A 27,516-nucleotide genomic window follows, 5' to 3' on the forward strand; every position below is an offset into this window, starting at 1 on the left:
ACGTCCTGCGACTGCTCCCACACCAAAGGCGCCAGGACTGAAAGCTCTTGCTGGCCCTCACCTTCCCTAGGCAGCTCTTCCACAGCCCCACAAGCACAGGCACTCGGAGCTTCCCTACCCTCGCTATCTCCAAACATGCTCTCTCTCAGCTTCGCCAGAGCCCAGCTCTGAAATGGGAAACGTCCAGCGACTGCTCCCACACCAAAGGCGCCAGGACTGAAAGCTCTTGCTGGCCCTCACCTTCCCTAGTCAGCCCTTCCACAGCCCCACACACTCTGGCACTCGGAGCTTCCCTACCCTCGCTATCTCCAAACATGCCTCTCTCAGCTTCGCCAGAGCCCAGCTCCGAAATGGGAAACGTCCAGCGACTGCTCCCACACCAAAGGCGCCAGGACTGAAAGCTCTTGCTGGCCCTCTCCTTCCCTAGGCAGCCCTTCCACAGCCCCACAAGCACAGGCACTCAAAGTTTCCCTACCCTCGCTAACTCCAAACATGCTCTCTCGGCTTCGCCAGAGCCCAGCTCCGAAATGGGAAACGTCCAGCGACTGCTCCCACACCAAAGGCGCCAGGACTGAAAGCTCTTGCTGGCCCTCACCTTCCCTAGGCAGCCCTTCCACAGCCCCACACACTCTGGCACTCGGAGCTTCCCTACCCTCGCTATCTCCAAACATGCCTCTCTCGGCTTTGCCAGAGCCCAGCTCCGAAATGGGAAACGTCCAGCGACTGCTCCCACACCAAAGGCGCCAGGACTGAAAGCTCTTGCTGGCCCTCACCTTCCCTAGGCAGCCCTTCCACAGCCCCACAAGCACAGGCACTCGGAGCTTCCCTACCCTCGCTATCTCCAAACATGCTCTCTCTCAGCTTCGCCAGAGCCCAGCTCCGGAATGGGAAACGTCCAGCGACTGCTCCCACACCAAAGGCGCCAGGACTGAAAGCTCTTGCTGGCCCTCTCCTTCCCTAGGCAGCCCTTCCACAGCCCCACAAGCACAGGCACTCGGAGCTTCCCTACCCTCGCTATCTCCAAACATGCTCTCTCTCAGCTTCGCCAGAGCCCAGCTCCGAAATGGGAAACGTCCAGCGACTGCTCCCACACCAAAGGCGCCAGGACTGAAAGCTCTTGCTGGCCCTCTCCTTCCCTAGGCAGCCCTTCCACAGCCCCACACACTCTGGCACTCGGAGCCTCGCTACCCTCGCTATCTCCAAACATGCCTCTCTCGGCTTCGCCAGAGCCCAGCTCCGAAATGGGAAACGTCCAGCGACTGCTCCCACACCAAAGGCGCCAGGACTGAAAGCTCTTGCTGGCCCTCACCTTCCCTAGGCAGCCCTTCCACAGCCCCACAAGCACAGGCACTCGGAGCTTCCCTACGCTCGCTAACTCCAAACATGCTCTCTCTCAGCTTCGCCAGAGCCCAGCTCCGAAATGGGAAACGTCCAGCGACTGCTCCCACACCAAAGGCGCCAGGACTGAAAGCTCTTGCTGGCCCTCACCTTCCCTAGGCAGCCCTTCCACAGCCCCACACACTCTGGCACTCGGAGCTTCCCTACCCTCGCTATCTCCAAACATGCCTCTCTCTCGGCTTCGCCAGAGCCCAGCTCCGAAATGGGAAACGTCCAGCGACTGCTCCCACACCAAAGGCGCCAGGACTGAAAGCTCTTGCTGGCCCTCTCCTTCCCTAGGCAGCCCTTCCACAGCCCCACACACTCTGGCACTCGGAGCCTCGCTACCCTCGCTATCTCCAAACATGCCTCTCTCAGCTTCGCCAGAGCCCAGCTCCGAAATGGGAAACGTCCAGCGACTGCTCCCACACCAAAGGCGCCAGGACTGAAAGCTCTTGCTGGCCCTCACCTTCCCTAGGCAGCCCTTCCACAGCCCCACAAGCACAGGCACTCGGAGCTTCCCTACGCTCGCTAACTCCAAACATGCTCTCTCTCAGCTTCGCCAGAGCCCAGCTCCGAAATGGGAAACGTCCAGCGACTGCTCCCACACCAAAGGCGCCAGGACTGAAAGCTCTTGCTGGCCCTCACCTTCCCTAGGCAGCCCTTCCACAGCCCCACACACTCTGGCACTCGGAGCTTCCCTACCCTCGCTATCTCCAAACATGCCTCTCTCTCGGCTTCGCCAGAGCCCAGCTCCGAAATGGGAAACGTCCAGCGACTGCTCCCACACCAAAGGCGCCAGGACTGAAAGCTCTTGCTGGCCCTCTCCTTCCCTAGGCAGCCCTTCCACAGCCCCACAAGCACAGGCACTCAAAGTTTCCCTACCCTCGCTAACTCCAAACATGCTCTCTCGGCTTCGCCAGAGCCCAGCTCCGAAATGGGAAACGTCCAGCGACTGCTCCCACACCAAAGGCGCCAGGACTGAAAGCTCTTGCTGGCCCTCACCTTCCCTAGGCAGCCCTTCCACAGCCCCACAAACTCTGGCACTCGGAGCTTCCCTACCCTCGCTATCTCCAAACTTGCCTCTCTCGGCTTTGCCAGAGCCCAGCTCCGAAATGGGAAACGTCCAGCGACTGCTCCCACACCAATGGCGCCAGGACTGAAAGCTCTTGCTGGCCCTCACCTTCCCTAGGCAGCCCTTCCACAGCCCCACAAGCACAGGCACTCGGAGCTTCCCTACCCTCGCTATCTCCAAACATGCTCTCTCTCAGCTTCGCCAGAGCCCAGCTCCGAAATGGGAAACGTCCAGCGACTGCTCCCACACCAAAGGCGCCAGGACTGAAAGCTCTTGCTGGCCCTCTCCTTCCCTAGGCAGCCCTTCCACAGCCCCACACACTCTGGCACTCGGAGCCTCGCTACCCTCGCTATCTCCAAACATGCCTCTCTCAGCTTCGCCAGAGCCCAGCTCCGAAATGGGAAACGTCCAGCGACTGCTCCCACACCAAAGGCGCCAGGACTGAAAGCTCTTGCTGGCCCTCTCCTTCCCTAGGCAGCCCTTCCACAGCCCCACACACTCTGGCACTCGGAGCCTCGCTACCCTCGCTATCTCCAAACATGCCTCTCTCAGCTTCGCCAGAGCCCAGCTCCGAAATGGGAAACGTCCAGCGACTGCTCCCACACCAAAGGCGCCAGGACTGAAAGCTCTTGCTGGCCCTCACCTTCCCTAGGCAGCCCTTCCACAGCCCCACAAGCACAGGCACTCGGAGCTTCCCTACGCTCGCTAACTCCAAACATGCTCTCTCTCAGCTTCGCCAGAGCCCAGCTCCGAAATGGGAAACGTCCAGCGACTGCTCCCACACCAAAGGCGCCAGGACTGAAAGCTCTTGCTGGCCCTCACCTTCCCTAGGCAGCCCTTCCACAGCCCCACACACTCTGGCACTCGGAGCTTCCCTACCCTCGCTATCTCCAAACATGCCTCTCTCTCGGCTTCGCCAGAGCCCAGCTCCGAAATGGGAAACGTCCAGCGACTGCTCCCACACCAAAGGCGCCAGGACTGAAAGCTCTTGCTGGCCCTCTCCTTCCCTAGGCAGCCCTTCCACAGCCCCACACACTCTGGCACTCGGAGCCTCGCTACCCTCGCTATCTCCAAACATGCCTCTCTCAGCTTCGCCAGAGCCCAGCTCCGAAATGGGAAACGTCCAGCGACTGCTCCCACACCAAAGGCGCCAGGACTGAAAGCTCTTGCTGGCCCTCACCTTCCCTAGGCAGCCCTTCCACAGCCCCACAAGCACAGGCACTCGGAGCTTCCCTACGCTCGCTAACTCCAAACATGCTCTCTCTCAGCTTCGCCAGAGCCCAGCTCCGAAATGGGAAACGTCCAGCGACTGCTCCCACACCAAAGGCGCCAGGACTGAAAGCTCTTGCTGGCCCTCACCTTCCCTAGGCAGCCCTTCCACAGCCCCACACACTCTGGCACTCGGAGCTTCCCTACCCTCGCTATCTCCAAACATGCCTCTCTCTCGGCTTCGCCAGAGCCCAGCTCCGAAATGGGAAACGTCCAGCGACTGCTCCCACACCAAAGGCGCCAGGACTGAAAGCTCTTGCTGGCCCTCTCCTTCCCTAGGCAGCCCTTCCACAGCCCCACAAGCACAGGCACTCAAAGTTTCCCTACCCTCGCTAACTCCAAACATGCTCTCTCGGCTTCGCCAGAGCCCAGCTCCGAAATGGGAAACGTCCAGCGACTGCTCCCACACCAAAGGCGCCAGGACTGAAAGCTCTTGCTGGCCCTCACCTTCCCTAGGCAGCCCTTCCACAGCCCCACAAACTCTGGCACTCGGAGCTTCCCTACCCTCGCTATCTCCAAACATGCCTCTCTCGGCTTCGCCAGAGCCCAGCTCCAAAATGGGAAACGTCCAGCGACTGCTCCCACACCAAAGGCGCCAGGACTGAAAGCTCTTGCTGGCCCTCACCTTCCCTAGGCAGCCCTTCCACAGCCCCACAAGCACAGGCACTCGGAGCTTCCCTACCCTCGCTATCTCCAAACATGCTCTCTCTCAGCTTCGCCAGAGCCCAGCTCCGAAATGGGAAACGTCCAGCGACTGCTCCCACACCAAAGGCGCCAGGACTGAAAGCTCTTGCTGGCCCTCTCCTTCCCTAGGCAGCCCTTCCACAGCCCCACACACTCTGGCACTCGGAGCCTCGCTACCCTCGCTATCTCCAAACATGCCTCTCTCAGCTTCGCCAGAGCCCAGCTCCGAAATGGGAAACGTCCAGCGACTGCTCCCACACCAAAGGCGCCAGGACTGAAAGCTCTTGCTGGCCCTCTCCTTCCCTAGGCAGCCCTTCCACAGCCCCACACACTCTGGCACTCGGAGCCTCGCTACCCTCGCTATCTCCAAACATGCCTCTCTCAGCTTCGCCAGAGCCCAGCTCCGAAATGGGAAACGTCCAGCGACTGCTCCCACACCAAAGGCGCCAGGACTGAAAGCTCTTGCTGGCCCTCACCTTCCCTAGGCAGCCCTTCCACAGCCCCACAAGCACAGGCACTCGGAGCTTCCCTACGCTCGCTAACTCCAAACATGCTCTCTCTCAGCTTCGCCAGAGCCCAGCTCCGAAATGGGAAACGTCCAGCGACTGCTCCCACACCAAAGGCGCCAGGACTGAAAGCTCTTGCTGGCCCTCACCTTCCCTAGGCAGCCCTTCCACAGCCCCACACACTCTGGCACTCGGAGCTTCCCTACCCTCGCTATCTCCAAACATGCCTCTCTCTCGGCTTCGCCAGAGCCCAGCTCCGAAATGGGAAACGTCCAGCGACTGCTCCCACACCAAAGGCGCCAGGACTGAAAGCTCTTGCTGGCCCTCTCCTTCCCTAGGCAGCCCTTCCACAGCCCCACAAGCACAGGCACTCAAAGTTTCCCTACCCTCGCTAACTCCAAACATGCTCTCTCGGCTTCGCCAGAGCCCAGCTCCGAAATGGGAAACGTCCAGCGACTGCTCCCACACCAAAGGCGCCAGGACTGAAAGCTCTTGCTGGCCCTCACCTTCCCTAGGCAGCCCTTCCACAGCCCCACAAACTCTGGCACTCGGAGCTTCCCTACCCTCGCTATCTCCAAACATGCCTCTCTCGGCTTTGCCAGAGCCCAGCTCCGAAATGGGAAACGTCCAGCGACTGCTCCCACACCAATGGCGCCAGGACTGAAAGCTCTTGCTGGCCCTCACCTTCCCTAGGCAGCCCTTCCACAGCCCCACACACTCTGGCACTCGGAGCCTCCCTACCCTCCCTATCTCCAAACATGCCTCTCTCAGCTTCGCCAGAGCCCAGCTCCGAAATGGGAAACGTCCAGCGACTGCTCCCACACCAAAGGCGCCAGGACTGAAAGCTCTTGCTGGCCCTCACCTTCCCTAGGCAGCCCTTCCACAGCCCCACAAACTCTGGCACTCGGAGCTTCCCTACCCTCGCTATCGCCAAACATGCTCTCTCTCAGCTTCACCAGAGCCCAGCTCCGAAATGGGAAACGTCCAGCGACTGCTCCCACACCAAAGGCGCCAGGACTGAAAGCTCTTGCTGGCCCTCACCTTCCCTAGGCAGCCCTTCCACAGCCCCACAAGCACAGGCACTCGGAGCTTCCCTACCCTCGCTATCTCCAAACATGCCTCTCTCGGCTTTGCCAGAGCCCAGCTCCGAAATGGGAAACGTCCAGCGACTGCTCCCACACCAAAGGCGCCAGGACTGAAAGCTCTTGCTGGCCCTCACCTTCCCTAGGCAGCCCTTCCACAGCCCCACACACTCTGGCACTCAAAGTTTCCCTACCCTCGCTAACTCCAAACATGCCTCTCTCTCGGCTTCGCCAGAGCCCAGCTCCGAAATGGGAAACGTCCTGCGACTGCTCCCACACCAAAGGCGCCAGGACTGAAAGCTCTTGCTGGCCCTCACCTTCCCTAGGCAGCTCTTCCACAGCCCCACAAGCACAGGCACTCGGAGCTTCCCTACCCTCGCTATCTCCAAACATGCTCTCTCTCAGCTTCGCCAGAGCCCAGCTCCGAAATGGGAAACGTCCAGCGACTGCTCCCACACCAAAGGCGCCAGGACTGAAAGCTCTTGCTGGCCCTCACCTTCCCTAGGCAGCCCTTCCACAGCCCCACACACTCTGGCACTCGGAGCTTCCCTACCCTCGCTATCTCCAAACATGCCTCTCTCAGCTTCGCCAGAGCCCAGCTCCGAAATGGGAAACGTCCAGCGACTGCTCCCACACCAAAGGCGCCAGGACTGAAAGCTCTTGCTGGCCCTCTCCTTCCCTAGGCAGCCCTTCCACAGCCCCACAAGCACAGGCACTCAAAGTTTCCCTACCCTCGCTAACTCCAAACATGCTCTCTCGGCTTCGCCAGAGCCCAGCTCCGAAATGGGAAACGTCCAGCGACTGCTCCCACACCAAAGGCGCCAGGACTGAAAGCTCTTGCTGGCCCTCACCTTCCCTAGGCAGCCCTTCCACAGCCCCACAAACTCTGGCACTCGGAGCTTCCCTACCCTCGCTATCTCCAAACATGCCTCTCTCGGCTTTGCCAGAGCCCAGCTCCGAAATGGGAAACGTCCAGCGACTGCTCCCACACCAATGGCGCCAGGACTGAAAGCTCTTGCTGGCCCTCACCTTCCCTAGGCAGCCCTTCCACAGCCCCACACACTCTGGCACTCGGAGCCTCCCTACCCTCGCTATCTCCAAACATGCCTCTCTCAGCTTCGCCAGAGCCCAGCTCCGAAATGGGAAACGTCCAGCAACTGCTCCCACACCAAAGGCGCCAGGACTGAAAGCTCTTGCTGGCCCTCACCTTCCCTAGGCAGCCCTTCCACAGCCCCACACACTCTGGCACTCGGAGCTTCCCTACCCTCGCTATCGCCAAACATGCTCTCTCTCAGCTTCACCAGAGCCCAGCTCCGGAATGGGAAACGTCCAGCGACTGCTCCCACACGAAAGGCGCCAGGACTGAAAGCTCTTGCTGGCCCTCACCTTCCCTAGGCAGCCCTTCCACAGCCCCACAAGCACAGGCACTCGGAGCTTCCCTACCCTCGCTATCTCCAAACATGCTCTCTCTCAGCTTCGCCAGAGCCCAGCTCCGGAATGGGAAACGTCCAGCGACTGCTCCCACACCAAAGGCGCCAGGACTGAAAGCTCTTGCTGGCCCTCTCCTTCCCTAGGCAGCCCTTCCACAGCCCCACACACTCTGGCACTCGGAGCCTCGCTACCCTCGCTATCTCCAAACATGCCTCTCTCAGCTTCGCCAGAGCCCAGCTCCGAAATGGGAAACGTCCAGCGACTGCTCCCACACCAAAGGCGCCAGGACTGAAAGCTCTTGCTGGCCCTCACCTTCCCTAGGCAGCCCTTCCACAGCCCCACAAGCACAGGCACTCGGAGCTTCCCTACCCTCGCTAACTCCAAACATGCTCTCTCTCAGCTTCGCCAGAGCCCAGCTCCGAAATGGGAAACGTCCAGCGACTGCTCCCACACCAAAGGCGCCAGGACTGAAAGCTCTTGCTGGCCCTCTCCTTCCCTAGGCAGCCCTTCCACAGCCCCACAAGCACAGGCACTCAAAGTTTCCCTACCCTCGCTAACTCCAAACATGCCTCTCTCTCGGCTTCGCCAGAGCCCAGCTCCGAAATGGGAAACGTCCTGCGACTGCTCCCACACCAAAGGCGCCAGGACTGAAAGCTCTTGCTGGCCCTCACCTTCCCTAGGCAGCCCTTCCACAGCCCCACACACTCTGGCACTCGGAGCTTCCCTACCCTCGCTATCTCCAAACATGCTCTCTCTCAGCTTCGCCAGAGCCCAGCTCCGAAATGGGAAACGTCCAGCGACTGCTCCCACACCAAAGGCGCCAGGACTGAAAGCTCTTGCTGGCCCTCACCTTCCCTAGGCAGCCCTTCCATAGCCCCACAAACTCTGGCACTCGGAGCTTCCCTACCCTCGCTATCTCCAAACATGCCTCTCTCGGCTTTGCCAGAGCCCAGCTCCGAAATGGGAAACGTCCAGCGACTGCTCCCACACCAATGGCGCCAGGACTGAAAGCTCTTGCTGGCCCTCACCTTCCCTAGGCAGCCCTTCCACAGCCCCACAAGCACAGGCACTCAAAGTTTCCCTACCCTCGCTAACTCCAAACATGCCTCTCTCTCGGCTTTGCCAGAGCCCAGCTCCGAAATGGGAAACGTCCTGCGACTGCTCCCACACCAAAGGCGCCAGGACTGAAAGCTCTTGCTGGCCCTCACCTTCCCTAGGCAGCCCTTCCACAGCCCCACACACTCTGGCACTCGGAGCTTCCCTACCCTCGCTATCTCCAAACATGCTCTCTCTCAGCTTCGCCAGAGCCCAGCTCCGAAATGGGAAACGTCCAGCGACTGCTCCCACACCAAAGGCGCCAGGACTGAAAGCTCTTGCTGGCCCTCACCTTCCCTACGCAGCCCTTCCACAGCCCCACACACTCTGGCACTCGGAGCTTCCCTACCCTCGCTATCTCCAAACATGCCTCTCTCGGCTTCGCCAGAGCCCAGCTCCGGAATGGGAAACGTCCAGCGACTGCTCCCACACCAAAGGCGCCAGGACTGAAAGCTCTTGCTGGCCCTCACCTTCCCTAGGCAGCCCTTCCACAGCCCCACAAACTCTGGCACTCGGAGCTTCCCTACCCTCGCTATCTCCAAACATGCCTCTCTCGGCTTTGCCAGAGCCCAGCTCCGAAATGGGAAACGTCCAGCGACTGCTCCCACACCAATGGCGCCAGGACTGAAAGCTCTTGCTGGCCCTCACCTTCCCTAGGCAGCCCTTCCACAGCCCCACACACTCTGGCACTCGGAGCCTCCCTACCCTCGCTATCTCCAAACATGCCTCTCTCAGCTTCGCCAGAGCCCAGCTCCAAAATGGGAAACGTCCAGCGACTGCTCCCACACCAAAGGCGCCAGGACTGAAAGCTCTTGCTGGCCCTCACCTTCCCTAGGCAGCCCTTCCACAGCCCCACACACTCTGGCACTCGGAGCTTCCCTACCCTCGCTATCGCCAAACATGCTCTCTCTCAGCTTCACCAGAGCCCAGCTCCGAAATGGGAAACGTCCAGCGACTGCTCCCACACGAAAGGCGCCAGGACTGAAAGCTCTTGCTGGCCCTCACCTTCCCTAGGCAGCCCTTCCACAGCCCCACACACTCTGGCACTCGGAGCTTCCCTACCCTCGCTATCTCCAAACATGCTCTCTCTCAGCTTCACCAGAGCCCAGCTCCGAAATGGGAAACGTCCAGCGACTGCTCCCACACCAAAGGCGCCAGGACTGAAAGCTCTTGCTGGCCCTCACCTTCCCTAGGCAGCCCTTCCACAGCCCCACAAGCACAGGCACTCGGAGCTTCCCTACGCTCGCTAACTCCAAACATGCTCTCTCTCAGCTTCGCCAGAGCCCAGCTCCGAAATGGGAAACGTCCAGCGACTGCTCCCACACCAAAGGCGCCAGGACTGAAAGCTCTTGCTGGCCCTCTCCTTCCCTAGGCAGCCCTTCCACAGCCCCACAAGCACAGGCACTCAAAGTTTCCCTACCCTCGCTAACTCCAAACATGCCTCTCTCGGCTTCGCCAGAGCCCAGCTCCGAAATGGGAAACGTCCAGCGACTGCTCCCACACCAAAGGCGCCAGGACTGAAAGCTCTTGCTGGCCCTCACCTTCCCTAGGCAGCCCTTCCACAGCCCCACACACTCTGGCACTCGGAGCTTCCCTACCCTCCCTATCTCCAAACATGCTCTCTCTCAGCTTCGCCAGAGCCCAGCTCCGAAATGGGAAACGTCCAGCGACTGCTCCCACACCAAAGGCGCCAGGACTGAAAGCTCTTGCTGGCCCTCACCTTCCCTAGGCAGCCCTTCCACAGCCCCACAAGCACAGGCACTCGGAGCTTCCCTACCCTCGCTATCTCCAAACATGCCTCTCTCGGCTTCGCCAGAGCCCAGCTCCGAAATGGGAAACGTCCAGCGACTGCTCCCACACGAAAGGCGCCAGGACTGAAAGCTCTTGCTGGCCCTCACCTTCCCTAGGCAGCCCTTCCACAGCCCCACAAGCACAGGCACTCGGAGCTTCCCTACCCTCGCTATCTCCAAACATGCTCTCTCTCAGCTTCGCCAGAGCCCAGCTCCGGAATGGGAAACGTCCAGCGACTGCTCCCACACCAAAGGCGCCAGGACTGAAAGCTCTTGCTGGCCCTCTCCTTCCCTAGGCAGCCCTTCCACAGCCCCACACACTCTGGCACTCGGAGCCTCGCTACCCTCGCTATCTCCAAACATGCCTCTCTCAGCTTCGCCAGAGCCCAGCTCCGAAATGGGAAACGTCCAGCGACTGCTCCCACACCAAAGGCGCCAGGACTGAAAGCTCTTGCTGGCCCTCACCTTCCCTAGGCAGCCCTTCCACAGCCCCACAAGCACAGGCACTCGGAGCTTCCCTACGCTCGCTAACTCCAAACATGCTCTCTCTCAGCTTCGCCAGAGCCCAGCTCCGAAATGGGAAACGTCCAGCGACTGCTCCCACACCAAAGGCGCCAGGACTGAAAGCTCTTGCTGGCCCTCTCCTTCCCTAGGCAGCCCTTCCACAGCCCCACAAGCACAGGCACTCAAAGTTTCCCTACCCTCGCTAACTCCAAACATGCCTCTCTCGGCTTCGCCAGAGCCCAGCTCCGAAATGGGAAACGTCCAGCGACTGCTCCCACACCAAAGGCGCCAGGACTGAAAGCTCTTGCTGGCCCTCACCTTCCCTAGGCAGCCCTTCCACAGCCCCACAAGCACAGGCACTCAAAGTTTCCCTACCCTCGCTAACTCCAAACATGCCTCTCTCTCGGCTTCGCCAGAGCCCAGCTCCGAAATGGGAAACGTCCAGCGACTGCTCCCACACCAAAGGCGCCAGGACTGAAAGCTCTTGCTGGCCCTCACCTTCCCTAGGCAGCCCTTCCACAGCCCCACACACTCTGGCACTCGGAGCTTCCCTACCCTCGCTATCTCCAAACATGCTCTCTCTCAGCTTCGCCAGAGCCCAGCTCCGAAATGGGAAACGTCCAGCGACTGCTCCCACACCAAAGGCGCCAGGACTGAAAGCTCTTGCTGGCCCTCACCTTCCCTAGGCAGCCCTTCCACAGCCCCACACACTCTGGCACTCGGAGCTTCCCTACCCTCGCTATCTCCAAACATGCCTCTCTCGGCTTCGCCAGAGCCCAGCTCCGAAATGGGAAACGTCCAGCGACTGCTCCCACACCAAAGGCGCCAGGACTGAAAGCTCTTGCTGGCCCTCTCCTTCCCTAGGCAGCCCTTCCACAGCCCCACAAGCACAGACACTCAAAGTTTCCCTACCCTCGCTAACTCCAAACATGCCTCTCTCGGCTTCGCCAGAGCCCAGCTCCGAAATGGGAAACATCCAGCGACTGCTCCCACACCAAAGGCGCCAGGACTGAAAGCTCTTGCTGGCCCTCACCTTCCCTAGGCAGCCCTTCCACAGCCCCACAAGCACAGGCACTCAAAGTTTCCCTATCCTCGCTAACTCCAAACATGCCTCTCTCTCGGCTTCGCCAGAGCCCAGCTCCGAAATGGGAAACGTCCTGCGACTGCTCCCACACCAAAGGCGCCAGGACTGAAAGCTCTTGCTGGCCCTCACCTTCCCTAGGCAGCCCTTCCACAGCCCCACACACTCTGGCACTCGGAGCTTCCCTACCCTCGCTATCTCCAAACATGCTCTCTCCCAGCTTCGCCAGAGCCCAGCTCTGAAATGGGAAACGTCCAGTGACTGCTCCCACACCAAAGGCGCCAGGACTGAAAGCTCTTGCTGGCCCTCACCTTCCCTAGGCAGCCCTTCCACAGCCCCACACACTCTGGCACTCGGAGCTTCCCTACCCTCGCTATCTCCAAACATGCCTCTCTCTCGGCTTCGCCAGAGCCCAGCTCCGAAATGGGAAACGTCCAGCGACTGCTCCCACACCAAAGGTGCCAGGACTGAAAGCTCTTGCTGGCCCTCTCCTTCCCTAGGCAGCCCTTCCACAGCCCCACAAGCACAGGCACTCAAAGTTTCCCTACCCTCGCTAACTCCAAACATGCCTCTCTCGGCTTCGCCAGAGCCCAGCTCCGAAATGGGAAACGTCCAGCGACTGCTCCCACACCAAAGGCGCCAGGACTGAAAGCTCTTGCTGGCCCTCACCTTCCCTAGGCAGCCCTTCCACAGCCCCACAAGCACAGGCACTCGGAGCTTCCCTACCCTCGCTATCTCCAAACATGCCTCTCTCGGCTTTGCCAGAGCCCAGCTCCGAAATGGGAAACGTCCAGCGACTGCTCCCACACCAATGGCGCCAGGACTGAAAGCTCTTGCTGGCCCTCACCTTCCCTAGGCAGCCCTTCCACAGCCCCACACACTCTGGCACTCGGAGCCTCCCTACCCTCGCTATCTCCAAACATGCCTCTCTCAGCTTCGCCAGAGCCCAGCTCCGAAATGGGAAACGTCCAGCGACTGCTCCCACACCAAAGGTGCCAGGACTGAAAGCTCTTGCTGGCCCTCACCTTCCCTAGGCAGCCCTTCCACAGCCCCACACACTCTGGCACTCGGAGCTTCCCTACCCTCGCTATCGCCAAACATGCTCTCTCTCAGCTTCACCAGAGCCCAGCTCCGAAATGGGAAACGTCCAGCGACTGCTCCCACACCAAAGGCGCCAGGACTGAAAGCTCTTGCTGGCCCTCACCTTCCCTAGGCAGCCCTTCCACAGCCCCACACACTCTGGCACTCGGAGCTTCCCTACCCTCGCTATCTCCAAACATGCTCTCTCTCAGCTTCACCAGAGCCCAGCTCCGGAATGGGAAACGTCCAGCGACTGCTCCCACACCAAAGGCGCCAGGACTGAAAGCTCTTGCTGGCCCTCTCCTTCCCTAGGCAGCCCTTCCACAGCCCCACACACTCTGGCACTCGGAGCCTCGCTACCCTCGCTATCTCCAAACATGCCTCTCTCAGCTTCGCCAGAGCCCAGCTCCGAAATGGGAAACGTCCAGCGACTGCTCCCACACCAAAGGCGCCAGGACTGAAAGCTCTTGCTGGCCCTCACCTTCCCTAGGCAGCCCTTCCACAGCCCCACAAGCACAGGCACTCGGAGCTTCCCTACGCTCGCTAACTCCAAACATGCTCTCTCTCAGCTTCGCCAGAGCCCAGCTCCGAAATGGGAAACGTCCAGCGACTGCTCCCACACCAAAGGCGCCAGGACTGAAAGCTCTTGCTGGCCCTCACCTTCCCTAGGCAGCCCTTCCACAGCCCCACAAGCACAGGCACTCAAAGTTTCCCTACCCTCGCTAACTCCAAACATGCCTCTCTCTTGGCTTCGCCAGAGCCCAGCTCCGAAATGGGAAACGTCCTGCGACTGCTCCCACACCAAAGGCGCCAGGACTGAAAGCTCTTGCTGGCCCTCACCTTCCGTAGGCAGCCCTTCCACAGCCCCACAAACTCTGGCACTCGGAGCTTCCCTACCCTCGCTATCTCCAAACATGCTCTCTCTCAGCTTCGCCAGAGCCCAGCTCCGAAATGGGAAACGTCCAGCGACTGCTCCCACACCAAAGGCGCCAGGACTGAAAGCTCTTGCTGGCCCTCACCTTCCCTAGGCAGCCCTTCCACAGCCCCACACACTCTGGCACTCGGAGCTTCCCTACCCTCGCTATCTCCAAACATGCCTCTCTCGGCTTCGCCAGAGCCCAGCTCCGAAATGGGAAACGTCCAGCGACTGCTCCCACACCAAAGGCGCCAGGACTGAAAGCTCTTGCTGGCCCTCTCCTTCCCTAGGCAGCCCTTCCACAGCCCCACAAGCACAGACACTCAAAGTTTCCCTACCCTCGCTAACTCCAAACATGCCTCTCTCGGCTTCGCCAGAGCCCAGCTCCGAAATGGGAAACATCCAGCGACTGCTCCCACACCAAAGGCGCCAGGACTGAAAGCTCTTGCTGGCCCTCACCTTCCCTAGGCAGCCCTTCCACAGCCCCACAAGCACAGGCACTCGGAGCTTCCCTACCCTCGCTATCTCCAAACATGCCTCTCTCGGCTTTGCCAGAGCCCAGCTCCGAAATGGGAAACGTCCAGCGACTGCTCCCACACCAAAGGCGCCAGGACTGAAAGCTCTTGCTGGCCCTCACCTTCCCTAGGCAGCCCTTCCACAGCCCCACAAGCACAGGCACTCAAAGTTTCCCTACCCTCGCTAACTCCAAACATGCCTCTCTCTCGGCTTCGCCAGAGCCCAGCTCCGAAATGGGAAACGTCCAGCGACTGCTCCCACACCAAAGGCGCCAGGACTGAAAGCTCTTGCTGGCCCTCACCTTCCCTAGGCAGCCCTTCCACAGCCCCACAAGCACAGGCACTCGGAGCTTCCCTACCCTCGCTAACTCCAAACATGCTCTCTCTCAGCTTCGCCAGAGCCCAGCTCTGAAATGGGAAACGTCCAGTGACTGCTCCCACACCAAAGGCGCCAGGACTGAAAGCTCTTGCTGGCCCTCACCTTCCCTAGGCAGCCCTTCCACAGCCCCACACACTCTGGCACTCGGAGCTTCCCTACCCTCGCTATCTCCAAACATGCCTCTCTCTCGGCTTCGCCAGAGCCCAGCTCCGAAATGGGAAACGTCCAGCGACTGCTCCCACACCAAAGGCGCCAGGACTGAAAGCTCTTGCTGGCCCTCACCTTCCCTAGGCAGCCCTTCCACAGCCCCACAAGCACAGGAACTCAAAGTTTCCCTACCCTCGCTAACTCCAAACATGCTCTCTCGGCTTCGCCAGAGCCCAGCTCCGAAATGGGAAACGTCCAGCGACTGCTCCCACACCAAAGGCGCCAGGACTGAAAGCTCTTGCTGGCCCTCACCTTCCCTAGGCAGCCCTTCCACAGCCCCACAAGCACAGGCACTCGGAGCTTCCCTACCCTCGCTATCTCCAAACATGCTCTCTCTCAGCTTCGCCAGAGCCCAGCTCCGAAATGGGAAACGTCCAGCGACTGCTCCCACACCAAAGGCGCCAGGACTGAAAGCTCTTGCTGGCCCTCTCCTTCCCTAGGCAGCCCTTCCACAGCCCCACACACTCTGGCACTCGGAGCCTCGCTACCCTCGCTATCTCCAAACATGCCTCTCTCAGCTTCGCCAGAGCCCAGCTCCGAAATGGGAAACGTCCAGCGACTGCTCCCACACCAAAGGCGCCAGGACTGAAAGCTCTTGCTGGCCCTCACCTTCCCTAGGCAGCCCTTCCACAGCCCCACAAGCACAGGCACTCGGAGCTTCCCTACGCTCGCTAACTCCAAACATGCTCTCTCTCAGCTTCGCCAGAGCCCAGCTCCGAAATGGGAAACGTCCAGCGACTGCTCCCACACCAAAGGCGCCAGGACTGAAAGCTCTTGCTGGCCCTCTCCTTCCCTAGGCAGCCCTTCCACAGCCCCACAAGCACAGGCACTCAAAGTTTCCCTACCCTCGCTAACTCCAAACATGCCTCTCTCGGCTTCGCCAGAGCCCAGCTCCGAAATGGGAAACGTCCAGCGACTGCTCCCACACGAAAGGCGCCAGGACTGAAAGCTCTTGCTGGCCCTCTCCTTCCCTAGGCAGCCCTTCCACAGCCCCACAAGCACAGGCACTCAAAGTTTCCCTACCCTCGCTAACTCCAAACATGCCTCTCTCGGCTTCGCCAGAGCCCAGCTCCGAAATGGGAAACATCCAGCGACTGCTCCCACACCAAAGGCGCCAGGACTGAAAGCTCTTGCTGGCCCTCACCTTCCCTAGGCAGCCCTTCCACAGCCCCACAAGCACAGGCACTCGGAGCTTCCCTACCCTCGCTATCTCCAAACATGCCTATCTCTCGGCTTCGCCAGAGCCCAGCTCCGAAATGGGAAACGTCCAGCGACTGCTCCCACACCAAAGGCGCCAGGACTGAAAGCTCTTGCTGGCCCTCTCCTTCCCTAGGCAGCCCTTCCACAGCCCCACAAGCACAGGCACTCGGAGCTTCCCTACCCTCGCTAACTCCAAACATGCCTCTCTCTCGGCTTCGCCAGAGCCCAGCTCCGGAATGGGAAACGTCCAGCGACTGCTCCCACACCAAAGGCGCCAGGACTGAAAGCTCTTGCTGGCCCTCACCTTCCCTAGGCAGCCCTTCCACAGCCCCACAAGCACTGGCACTCGGAGCTTCCCTACCCTCGCTATCTCCAAACATGCCTCTCTCGGCTTTGCCAGAGCCCAGCTCCGAAATGGGAAATGTCCAGCGACTGCTCCCACACCAATGGCGCCAGGACTGAAAGCTCTTGCTGGCCCTCACCTTCCCTAGGCAGCCCTTCCACAGCCCCACACACTCTGGCACTCGGAGCCTCCCTACCCTCGCTATCTCCAAACATGCCTCTCTCAGCTTCGCCAGAGCCCAGCTCCGAAATGGGAAACGTCCAGCGACTGCTCCCACACCAAAGGCGCCAGGACTGAAAGCTCTTGCTGGCCCTCTCCTTCCCTAGGCAGCCCTTCCACAGCCCCACACACTCTGGCACTCGGAGCTTCCCTACCCTCTCTATCGCCAAACATGCTCTCTCTCAGCTTCACCAGAGCCCAGCTCCGAAATGGGAAACGTCCAGCGACTGCTCCCACACCAAAGGCGCCAGGACTGAAAGCTCTTGCTGGCCCTCACCTTCCCTAGGCAGCCCTTCCACAGCCCCACAAGCACAGGCACTCGGAGCTTCCCTACCCTCGCTATCTCCAAACATGCCTCTCTCTCGGCTTCGCCAGAGCCCAGCTCCGAAATGGGAAACGTCCAGCGACTGCTCCCACACCAAAGGCGCCAGGACTGAAAGCTCTTGCTGGCCCTCACCTTCCCTAGGCAGCCCTTCCACAGCCCCACACACTCTGGCACTCGGAGCTTCCCTACCCTCGCTAACTCCAAACATGCTCTCTCTCAGCTTCGCCAGAGCCCAGCTCTGAAATGGGAAACGTCCAGTGACTGCTCCCACACCAAAGGCGCCAGGACTGAAAGCTCTTGCTGGCCCTCACCTTCCCTAGGCAGCCCTTCCACAGCCCCACACACTCTGGCACTCGGAGCTTCCCTACCCTCGCTATCTCCAAACATGCCTCTCTCGGCTTCGCCAGAGCCCAGCTCCGAAATGGGAAACGTCCAGCGACTGCTCCCACACCAAAGGCGCCAGGACTGAAAGCTCTTGCTGGCCCTCACCTTCCCTAGGCAGCCCTTCCACAGCCCCACAAGCACAGGCACTCAAAGTTTCCCTACCCTCGCTAACTCCAAACATGCTCTCTCGGCTTCGCCAGAGCCCAGCTCCGAAATGGGAAACGTCCAGCGACTGCTCCCACACCAAAGGCGCCAGGACTGAAAGCTCTTGCTGGCCCTCACCTTCCCTAGGCAGCCCTTCCACAGCCCCACAAGCACAGGCACTCGGAGCTTCCCTACCCTCGCTATCGCCAAACATGCCTCTCTCGGCTTTGCCAGAGCCCAGCTCCGAAATGGGAAACGTCCAGCGACTGCTCCCACACCAATGGCGCCAGGACTGAAAGCTCTTGCTGGCCCTCACCTTCCCTAGGCAGCCCTTCCACAGCCCCACACACTCTGGCACTCGGAGCCTCCCTACCCTCCCTATCTCCAAACATGCCTCTCTCAGCTTCGCCAGAGCCCAGCTCCGAAATGGGAAACGTCCAGCGACTGCTCCCACACCAAAGGCGCCAGGACTGAAAGCTCTTGCTGGCCCTCACCTTCCCTAGGCAGCCCTTCCACAGCCCCACAAGCACAGGCACTCGGAGCTTCCCTACCCTCGCTATCTCCAAACATGCTCTCTCTCAGCTTCGCCAGAGCCCAGCTCCGAAATGGGAAACGTCCAGCGACTGCTCCCACACCAAAGGCGCCAGGACTGAAAGCTCTTGCTGGCCCTCTCCTTCCCTAGGCAGCCCTTCCACAGCCCCACAAACTCTGGCACTCGGAGCTTCCCTACCCTCGCTAACTCCAAACATGCCTCTCTCGGCTTCGCCAGAGCCCAGCTCCGAAATGGGAAACGTCCAGCGACTGCTCCCACACCAAAGGCGCCAGGACTGAAAGCTCTTGCTGGCCCTCACCTTCCCTAGGCAGCCCTTCCACAGCCCCACAAGCACAGGCACTCGGAGCTTCCCTACCCTCGCTATCGCCAAACATGCCTCTCTCGGCTTTGCCAGAGCCCAGCTCCGAAATGGGAAACGTCCAGCGACTGCTCCCACACCAATGGCGCCAGGACTGAAAGCTCTTGCTGGCCCTCACCTTCCCTAGGCAGCCCTTCCACAGCCCCACACACTCTGGCACTCGGAGCCTCCCTACCCTCCCTATCTCCAAACATGCCTCTCTCAGCTTCGCCAGAGCCCAGCTCCGAAATGGGAAACGTCCAGCGACTGCTCCCACACCAAAGGCGCCAGGACTGAAAGCTCTTGCTGGCCCTCACCTTCCCTAGGCAGCCCTTCCACAGCCCCACACACTCTGGCACTCGGAGCTTCCCTACCCTCGCTATCTCCAAACATGCTCTCTCTCAGCTTCACCAGAGCCCAGCTCCGAAATGGGAAACGTCCAGCGACTGCTCCCACACCAAAGGCGCCAGGACTGAAAGCTCTTGCTGGCCCTCACCTTCCCTAGGCAGCCCTTCCACAGCCCCACAAGCACAGGCACTCGGAGCTTCCCTACCCTCGCTATCTCCAAACATGCTCTCTCTCAGCTTCGCCAGAGCCCAGCTCCAAAATGGGAAACGTCCAGCGACTGCTCCCACACCAAAGGCGCCAGGACTGAAAGCTCTTGCTGGCCCTCACCTTCCCTAGGCAGCCCTTCCACAGCCCCACAAGCACAGGCGCTCGGAGCTTCCCTACGCTCGCTAACTCCAAACATGCTCTCTCTCAGCTTCGCCAGAGCCCAGCTCCGAAATGGGAAACGTCCAGTGACTGCTCCCACACCAAAGGCGCCAGGACTGAAAGCTCTTGCTGGCCCTCTCCTTCCCTAGGCAGCCCTTCCACAGCCCCACACACTCTGGCACTCGGAGCTTCCCTACCCTCGCTATCTCCAAACATGCCTCTCTCAGCTTCGCCAGAGCCCAGCTCCGAAATGGGAAACGTCCAGCGACTGCTCCCACACCAAAGGCGCCAGGACTGAAAGCTCTTGCTGGCCCTCACCTTCCCTAGGCAGCCCTTCCACAGCCCCACAAGCACAGGCACTCGGAGCTTCCCTACTCTCGCTATCTCCAAACATGCTCTCTCTCAGCTTCGCCAGAGCCCAGCTCCGAAATGGGAAACGTCCAGCGACTGCTCCCACACCAAAGGCGCCAGGACTGAAAGCTCTTGCTGGCCCTCACCTTCCCTAGGCAGCCCTTCCACAGCCCCACACACTCTGACACTCAGAGCTTCCCTACCCTCGCTATCTCCAAACATGCCTCTCTCGGCTTCGCCAGAGCCCAGCTCCGAAATGGGAAACGTCCAGCGACTGCTCCCACACCAAAGGCGCCAGGACTGAAAGCTCTTGCTGGCCCTCACCTTCCCTAGGCAGCCCTTCCACAGCCCCACACACTCTGGCACTCGGAGCTTCCCTACCCTTGCTATCGCCAAACATGCTCTCTCTCAGCTTCGCCAGAGCCCAGCTCCGAAATGGGAAACGACCTGCGACTGCTCCCACACCAAAGGCGCCAGGACTGAAAGCTCTTGCTGGCCCTCTCCTTCCCTAGGCAGCCCTTCCACAGCCCCACAAGCACAGGCACTCGGAGCTTCCCTACCCTCTCTATCTCCAAACATGCTCTCTCTCAGCTTCGCCAGAGCACAGCTCCGAAATGGGAAACGTCCAGCGACTGCTCCCACACCAAAGGCGCCAGGACTGAAAGCTCTTGCTGGCCCTCACCTTCCCTAGGCAGCCCTTCCACAGCCCCACAAGCACAGGCACTCGGAGCTTCCCTACCCTCGCTATCTCCAAACATGCCTCTCTCAGCTTCGCCAGAGCCCAGCTCCAAAATGGGAAACGTCCAGCGACTGCTCCCACACCAAAGGCGCCAGGACTGAAAGCTCTTGCTGGCCCTCTCCTTCCCTAGGCAGCCCTTCCACAGCCCCACACACTCTGACACTCAGAGCTTCCCTACCCTCGCTATCTCCAAACATGCCTCTCTCGGCTTCGCCAGAGCCCAGCTCCGAAATGGGAAACGTCCAGCGACTGCTCCCACACCAAAGGCGCCAGGACTGAAAGCTCTTGCTGGCCCTCACCTTCCCTAGGCAGCCCTTCCACAGCCCCACACACTCTGGCACTCGGAGCTTCCGTACCCTCGCTATCTCCAAACATGCTCTCTCTCAGCTTCGCCAGAACCCAGCTCCGAAATGGGAAACGTCCAGCGACTGCTCCCACACCAAAGGCGCCAGGACTGAAAGCTCTTGCTGGCCCTCACCTTCCCTAGGCAGCCCTTCCACAGCCCCACACACTCTGGCACTCGGAGCTTCCCTACCCTCGCTAACTCCAAACATGCCTCTCTCGGCTTCGCCAGAGCCCAGCTCCGAAATGGGAAACATCCAGCGACTGCTCCCACACCAAAGGCGCCAGGACTGAAAGCTCTTGCTGGCCCTCACCTTCCCTAGGCAGCCCTTCCACAGCCCCACAAGCACAGGCACTCGGAGCTTCCCTACCCTCGCTATCTCCAAACATGCCTCTCTCGGCTTTGCCAGAGCCCAGCTCCGAAATGGGAAACGTCCAGCGACTGCTCCCACACCAAAGGCGCCAGGACTGAAAGCTCTTGCTGGCCCTCACCTTCCCTAGGCAGCCCTTCCACAGCCCCACACACTCTGGCACTCGGAGCCTCCCTACCCTCGCTATCTCCAAACATGCCTCTCTCGGATTCGCCAGAGCCCAGCTCCGAAATGGGAAACGTCCAGCGACTGCTCCCACACCAAAGGCGCCAGGACTGAAAGCTCTTGCTGGCCCTCACCTTCCCTAGGCAGCCCTTCCACAGCCCCACACACTCTGGCACTCGGAGCTTCCCTACCCTCGCTATCTCTAAACATGCTCTCTCTCAGCTTCACCAGAGCCCAGCTCCGAAATGGGAAACGTCCAGCGACTGCTCCCACACCAAAGGCGCCAGGACTGAAAGCTCTTGCTGGCCCTCACCTTCCCTAGGCAGCCCTTCCACAGCCCCACAAGCACAGGCACTCGGAGCTTCCCTACCCTCGCTATCTCCAAACATGCTCTCTCTCGGCTTCGCCAGAGCCCAGCTCCGAAATGGGAAACGTCCAGCGACTGCTCCCACACGAAAGGCGCCAGGACTGAAAGCTCTTGCTGGCCCTCTCCTTCCCTAGGCAGCCCTTCCACAGCCCCACAAACTCTGGCACTCGGAGCTTCCCTACCCTCGCAATCGCCAAACATGCCTCTCTCGACTTCGCCAGAGCCCAGCTCCGAAATGGGAAACGTCCAGCGACTGCTCCCACACCAAAGGCACCAGGACTGAAAGCTCTTGCTGGCCCTCTCCTTCCCTAGGCAGCCCTTCCACAGCCCCACAAACTCTGGCACTCGGAGCTTCCCTACCCTCGCTAACTCCAAACATGCCTCTCTCGGCTTCGCCAGAGCCCAGCTCCGAAATGGGAAACGTCCAGCGACTGCTCCCACACCAAAGGCGCCAGGACTGAAAGCTCTTGCTGGCCCTCACCTTCCCTACGCAGCCCTTCCACAGCCCCACACACTCTGGCACTCAAAGTTTCCCTACCCTCGCTATCGCCAAACATGCTCTCTCTCAGCTTCGCCAGAGCCCAGCTCCAAAATGGGAAACGTCCAGCGACTGCTCCCACACCAAAGGCGCCAGGACTGAAAGCTCTTGCTGGCCCTCACCTTCCCTAGGCAGCCCTTCCACAGCCCCACAAGCACAGGCACTCGGAGCTTCCCTACCCTCGCTATCTCCAAACATGCTCTCTCTCAGCTTCGCCAGAGCCCAGCTCCGAAATGGGAAACGTCCAGCGACTGCTCCCACACCAAAGGCGCCAGGACTGAAAGCTCTTGCTGGCCCTCACCTTCCCTAGGCAGCCCTTCCACAGCCCCACAAACTCTGGCACTCGGAGCTTCCCTACCCTCGCTAACTCCAAACATGCCTCTCTCGGCTTCGCCAGAGCCCAGCTCCGAAATGGGAAACGTCCAGCGACTGCTCCCACACCAAAGGCGCCAGGACTGAAAGCTCTTGCTGGCCCTCACCTTCCCTAGGCAGCCCTTCCACAGCCCCACAAGCACAGGCACTCGGAGCTTCCCTACCCTCGCTATCTCCAAACATGCCTCTCTCGGCTTTGCCAGAGCCCAGCTCCGAAATGGGAAACGTCCAGCGACTGCTCCCACACCAATGGCGCCAGGACTGAAAGCTCTTGCTGGCCCTCACCTTCCCTAGGCAGCCCTTCCACAGCCCCACACACTCTGGCACTCGGAGCCTCCCTACCCTCCCTATCTCCAAACATGCCTCTCTCAGCTTCGCCAGAGCCCAGCTCCGAAATGGGAAACGTCCAGCGACTGCTCCCACACCAAAGGCGCCAGGACTGAAAGCTCTTGCTGGCCCTCACCTTCCCTAGGCAGCCCTTCCACAGCCCCACACACTCTGGCACTCGGAGCTTCCCTACCCTCGCTATCGCCAAACATGCTCTCTCTCAGCTTCACCAGAGCCCAGCTCCGAAATGGGAAACGTCCAGCGACTGCTCCCACACGAAAGGCGCCAGGACTGAAAGCTCTTGCTGGCCCTCACCTTCCCTAGGCAGCCCTTCCACAGCCCCACAAGCACAGGCACTCGGAGCTTCCCTACCCTCGCTATCTCCAAACATGCTCTCTCTCAGCTTCGCCAGAGCCCAGCTCCAAAATGGGAAACGTCCAGCGACTGCTCCCACACCAAAGGCGCCAGGACTGAAAGCTCTTGCTGGCCCTCACCTTCCCTAGGCAGCCCTTCCACAGCCCCACAAGCACAGGCGCTCGGAGCTTCCCTACGCTCGCTAACTCCAAACATGCTCTCTCTCAGCTTCGCCAGAGCCCAGCTCCGAAATGGGAAACGTCCAGCGACTGCTCCCACACCAAAGGCGCCAGGACTGAAAGCTCTTGCTGGCCCTCACCTTCCCTAGGCAGCCCTTCCACAGCCCCACACACTCTGACACTCAGAGCTTCCCTACCCTCGCTATCTCCAAACATGCCTCTCTCGGCTTCGCCAGAGCCCAGCTCCGAAATGGGAAACGTCCAGCGACTGCTCCCACACCAAAGGCGCCAGGACTGAAAGCTCTTGCTGGCCCTCACCTTCCCTAGGCAGCCCTTCCACAGCCCCACACACTCTGGCACTCGGAGCTTCCCTACCCTCGCTATCGCCAAACATGCTCTCTCTCAGCTTCGCCAGAGCCCAGCTCCGAAATGGGAAACGACCTGCGACTGCTCCCACACCAAAGGCGCCAGGACTGAAAGCTCTTGCTGGCCCTCTCCTTCCCTAGGCAGCCCTTCCACAGCCCCACAAGCACAGGCACTCGGAGCTTCCCTACCCTCTCTATCTCCAAACATGCTCTCTCTCAGCTTCGCCAGAGCCCAGCTCCGAAATGGGAAACGTCCAGCGACTGCTCCCACACCAAAGGCGCCAGGACTGAAAGCTCTTGCTGGCCCTCTCCTTCCCTAGGCAGCCCTTCCACAGCCCCACAAGCACAGGCACTCGGAGCTTCCCTACCCTCTCTATCTCCAAACATGCTCTCTCTCAGCTTCGCCAGAGCCCAGCTCCGAAATGGGAAACGTCCAGCGACTGCTCCCACACCAAAGGCGCCAGGACTGAAAGCTCTTGCTGGCCCTCACCTTCCCTAGGCAGCCCTTCCACAGCCCCACACACTCTGACACTCAGAGCTTCCCTACCCTCGCTATCTCCAAACATGCCTCTCTCGGCTTCGCCAGAGCCCAGCTCCGAAATGGGAAACGTCCAGCGACTGCTCCCACACCAAAGGCGCCAGGACTGAAAGCTCTTGCTGGCCCTCACCTTCCCTAGGCAGCCCTTCCACAGCCCCACACACTCTGGCACTCGGAGCTTCCCTACCCTCGCTATCGCCAAACATGCTCTCTCTCAGCTTCGCCAGAGCCCAGCTCCGAAATGGGAAACGACCTGCGACTGCTCCCACACCAAAGGCGCCAGGACTGAAAGCTCTTGCTGGCCCTCTCCTTCCCTAGGCAGCCCTTCCACAGCCCCACAAGCACAGGCACTCGGAGCTTCCCTACCCTCTCTATCTCCAAACATGCTCTCTCTCAGCTTCGCCAGAGCCCAGCTCCGAAATGGGAAACGTCCAGCGACTGCTCCCACACCAAAGGCGCCAGGACTGAAAGCTCTTGCTGGCCCTCACCTTCCCTAGGCAGCCCTTCCACAGCCCCACAAGCACAGGCACTCGGAGCTTCCCTACCCTCGCTATCTCCAAACATGCCTCTCTCAGCTTCGCCAGAGCCCAGCTCCGAAATGGGAAACGTCCAGCGACTGCTCCCACACCAAAGGCGCCAGGACTGAAAGCTCTTGCTGGCCCTCACCTTCCCTAGGCAGCCCTTCCACAGCCCCACACACTCTGACACTCAGAGCTTCCCTACCCTCGCTATCTCCAAACATGCCTCTCTCGGCTTCGCCAGAGCCCAGCTCCGAAATGGGAAACGTCCAGCGACTGCTCCCACACCAAAGGCGCCAGGACTGAAAGCTCTTGCTGGCCCTCACCTTCCCTAGGCAGCCCTTCCACAGCCCCACACACTCTGGCACTCGGAGCTTCCGTATCCTCGCTATCTCCAAACATGCTCTCTCTCAGCTTCGCCAGAACCCAGCTCCGAAATGGGAAACGTCCAGCGACTGCTCCCACACCAAAGGCGCCAGGACTGAAAGCTCTTGCTGGCCCTCACCTTCCCTAGGCAGCCCTTCCACAGCCCCACACACTCTGGCACTCGGAGCTTCCCTACCCTCGCTAACTCCAAACATGCCTCTCTCGGCTTCGCCAGAGCCCAGCTCCGAAATGGGAAACATCCAGCGACTGCTCCCACACCAAAGGCGCCAGGACTGAAAGCTCTTGCTGGCCCTCACCTTCCCTAGGCAGCCCTTCCACAGCCCCACAAGCACAGGCACTCGGAGCTTCCCTACCCTCGCTATCTCCAAACATGCCTCTCTCGGCTTTGCCAGAGCCCAGCTCCGAAATGGGAAACGTCCAGCGACTGCTCCCACACCAAAGGCGCCAGGACTGAAAGCTCTTGCTGGCCCTCACCTTCCCTAGGCAGCCCTTCCACAGCCCCACACACTCTGGCACTCGGAGCCTCCCTACCCTCGCTATCTCCAAACATGCCTCTCTCGGCTTCGCCAGAGCCCAGCTCCGAAATGGGAAACGTCCAGCGACTGCTCCCACACCAAAGGCGCCAGGACTGAAAGCTCTTGCTGGCCCTCACCTTCCCTAGGCAGCCCTTCCACAGCCCCACACACTCTGGCACTCGGAGCTTCCCTACCCTCGCTATCTCCAAACATGCTCTCTCTCAGCTTCACCAGAGCCCAGCTCCGAAATGGGAAACGTCCAGCGACTGCTCCCACACCAAAGGCGCCAGGACTGAAAGCTCTTGCTGGCCCTCACCTTCCCTAGGCAGCCCTTCCACAGCCCCACAAGCACAGGCACTCGGAGCTTCCCTACCCTCGCTATCTCCAAACATGCTCTCTCTCGGCTTCGCCAGAGCCCAGCTCCGAAATGGGAAACGTCCAGCGACTGCTCCCACACCAAAGGCGCCAGGACTGAAAGCTCTTGCTGGCCCTCACCTTCCCTAGGCAGCCCTTCCACAGCCCCACAAACTCTGGCACTCGGAGCTTCCCTACCCTCGCAATCGCCAAACATGCCTCTCTCGACTTCGCCAGAGCCCAGCTCCGAAATGGGAAACGTCCAGCGACTGCTCCCACACCAAAGGCACCAGGACTGAAAGCTCTTGCTGGCCCTCTCCTTCCCTAGGCAGCCCTTCCACAGCCCCACAAACTCTGGCACTCGGAGCTTCCCTACCCTCGCTAACTCCAAACATGCCTCTCTCGGCTTCGCCAGAGCCCAGCTCCGAAATGGGAAACGTCCAGCGACTGCTCCCACACCAAAGGCGCCAGGACTGAAAGCTCTTGCTGGCCCTCACCTTCCCTAGGCAGCCCTTCCACAGCCCCACAAACTCTGGCACTCGGAGCTTCCCTACCCTCGCTATCTCCAAACATGCCTCTCTCGGCTTCGCCAGAGCCCAGCTCCGAAATGGGAAACGTCCAGCGACTGCTCCCACACCAAAGGCGCCAGGACTGAAAGCTCTTGCTGGCCCTCACCTTCCCTACGCAGCCCTTCCACAGCCCCACAAACTCTGGCACTCAAAGTTTCCCTACCCTCGCTATCGCCAAACATGCTCTCTCTCAGCTTCGCCAGAGCCCAGCTCCAAAATGGGAAACGTCCAGCGACTGCTCCCACACCAAAGGCGCCAGGACTGAAAGCTCTTGCTGGCCCTCACCTTCCCTAGGCAGCCCTTCCACAGCCCCACAAGCACAGGCACTCGGAGCTTCCCTACCCTCGCTATCTCCAAACATGCTCTCTCTCAGCTTCGCCAGAGCCCAGCTCCGAAATGGGAAACGTCCAGCGACTGCTCCCACACCAAAGGCGCCAGGACTGAAAGCTCTTGCTGGCCCTCACCTTCCCTAGGCAGCCCTTCCACAGCCCCACACACTCTGGCACTCGGAGCTTCCGTATCCTCGCTATCTCCAAACATGCTCTCTCTCAGCTTCGCCAGAACCCAGCTCCGAAATGGGAAACGTCCAGCGACTGCTCCCACACCAAAGGCGCCAGGACTGAAAGCTCTTGCTGGCCCTCACCTTCCCTAGGCAGCCCTTCCACAGCCCCACACACTCTGGCACTCGGAGCTTCCCTACCCTCGCTAACTCCAAACATGCCTCTCTCGGCTTCGCCAGAGCCCAGCTCCGAAATGGGAAACATCCAGCGACTGCTCCCACACCAAAGGCGCCAGGACTGAAAGCTCTTGCTGGCCCTCACCTTCCCTAGGCAGCCCTTCCACAGCCCCACAAGCACAGGCACTCGGAGCTTCCCTACCCTCGCTATCTCCAAACATGCCTCTCTCGGCTTTGCCAGAGCCCAGCTCCGAAATGGGAAACGTCCAGCGACTGCTC

Source organism: Aptenodytes patagonicus, chromosome 5 (assembly GCF_965638725.1).
Source record: "Aptenodytes patagonicus chromosome 5, bAptPat1.pri.cur, whole genome shotgun sequence".
Taxonomy (NCBI): Eukaryota; Metazoa; Chordata; class Aves; order Sphenisciformes; family Spheniscidae; genus Aptenodytes; species Aptenodytes patagonicus.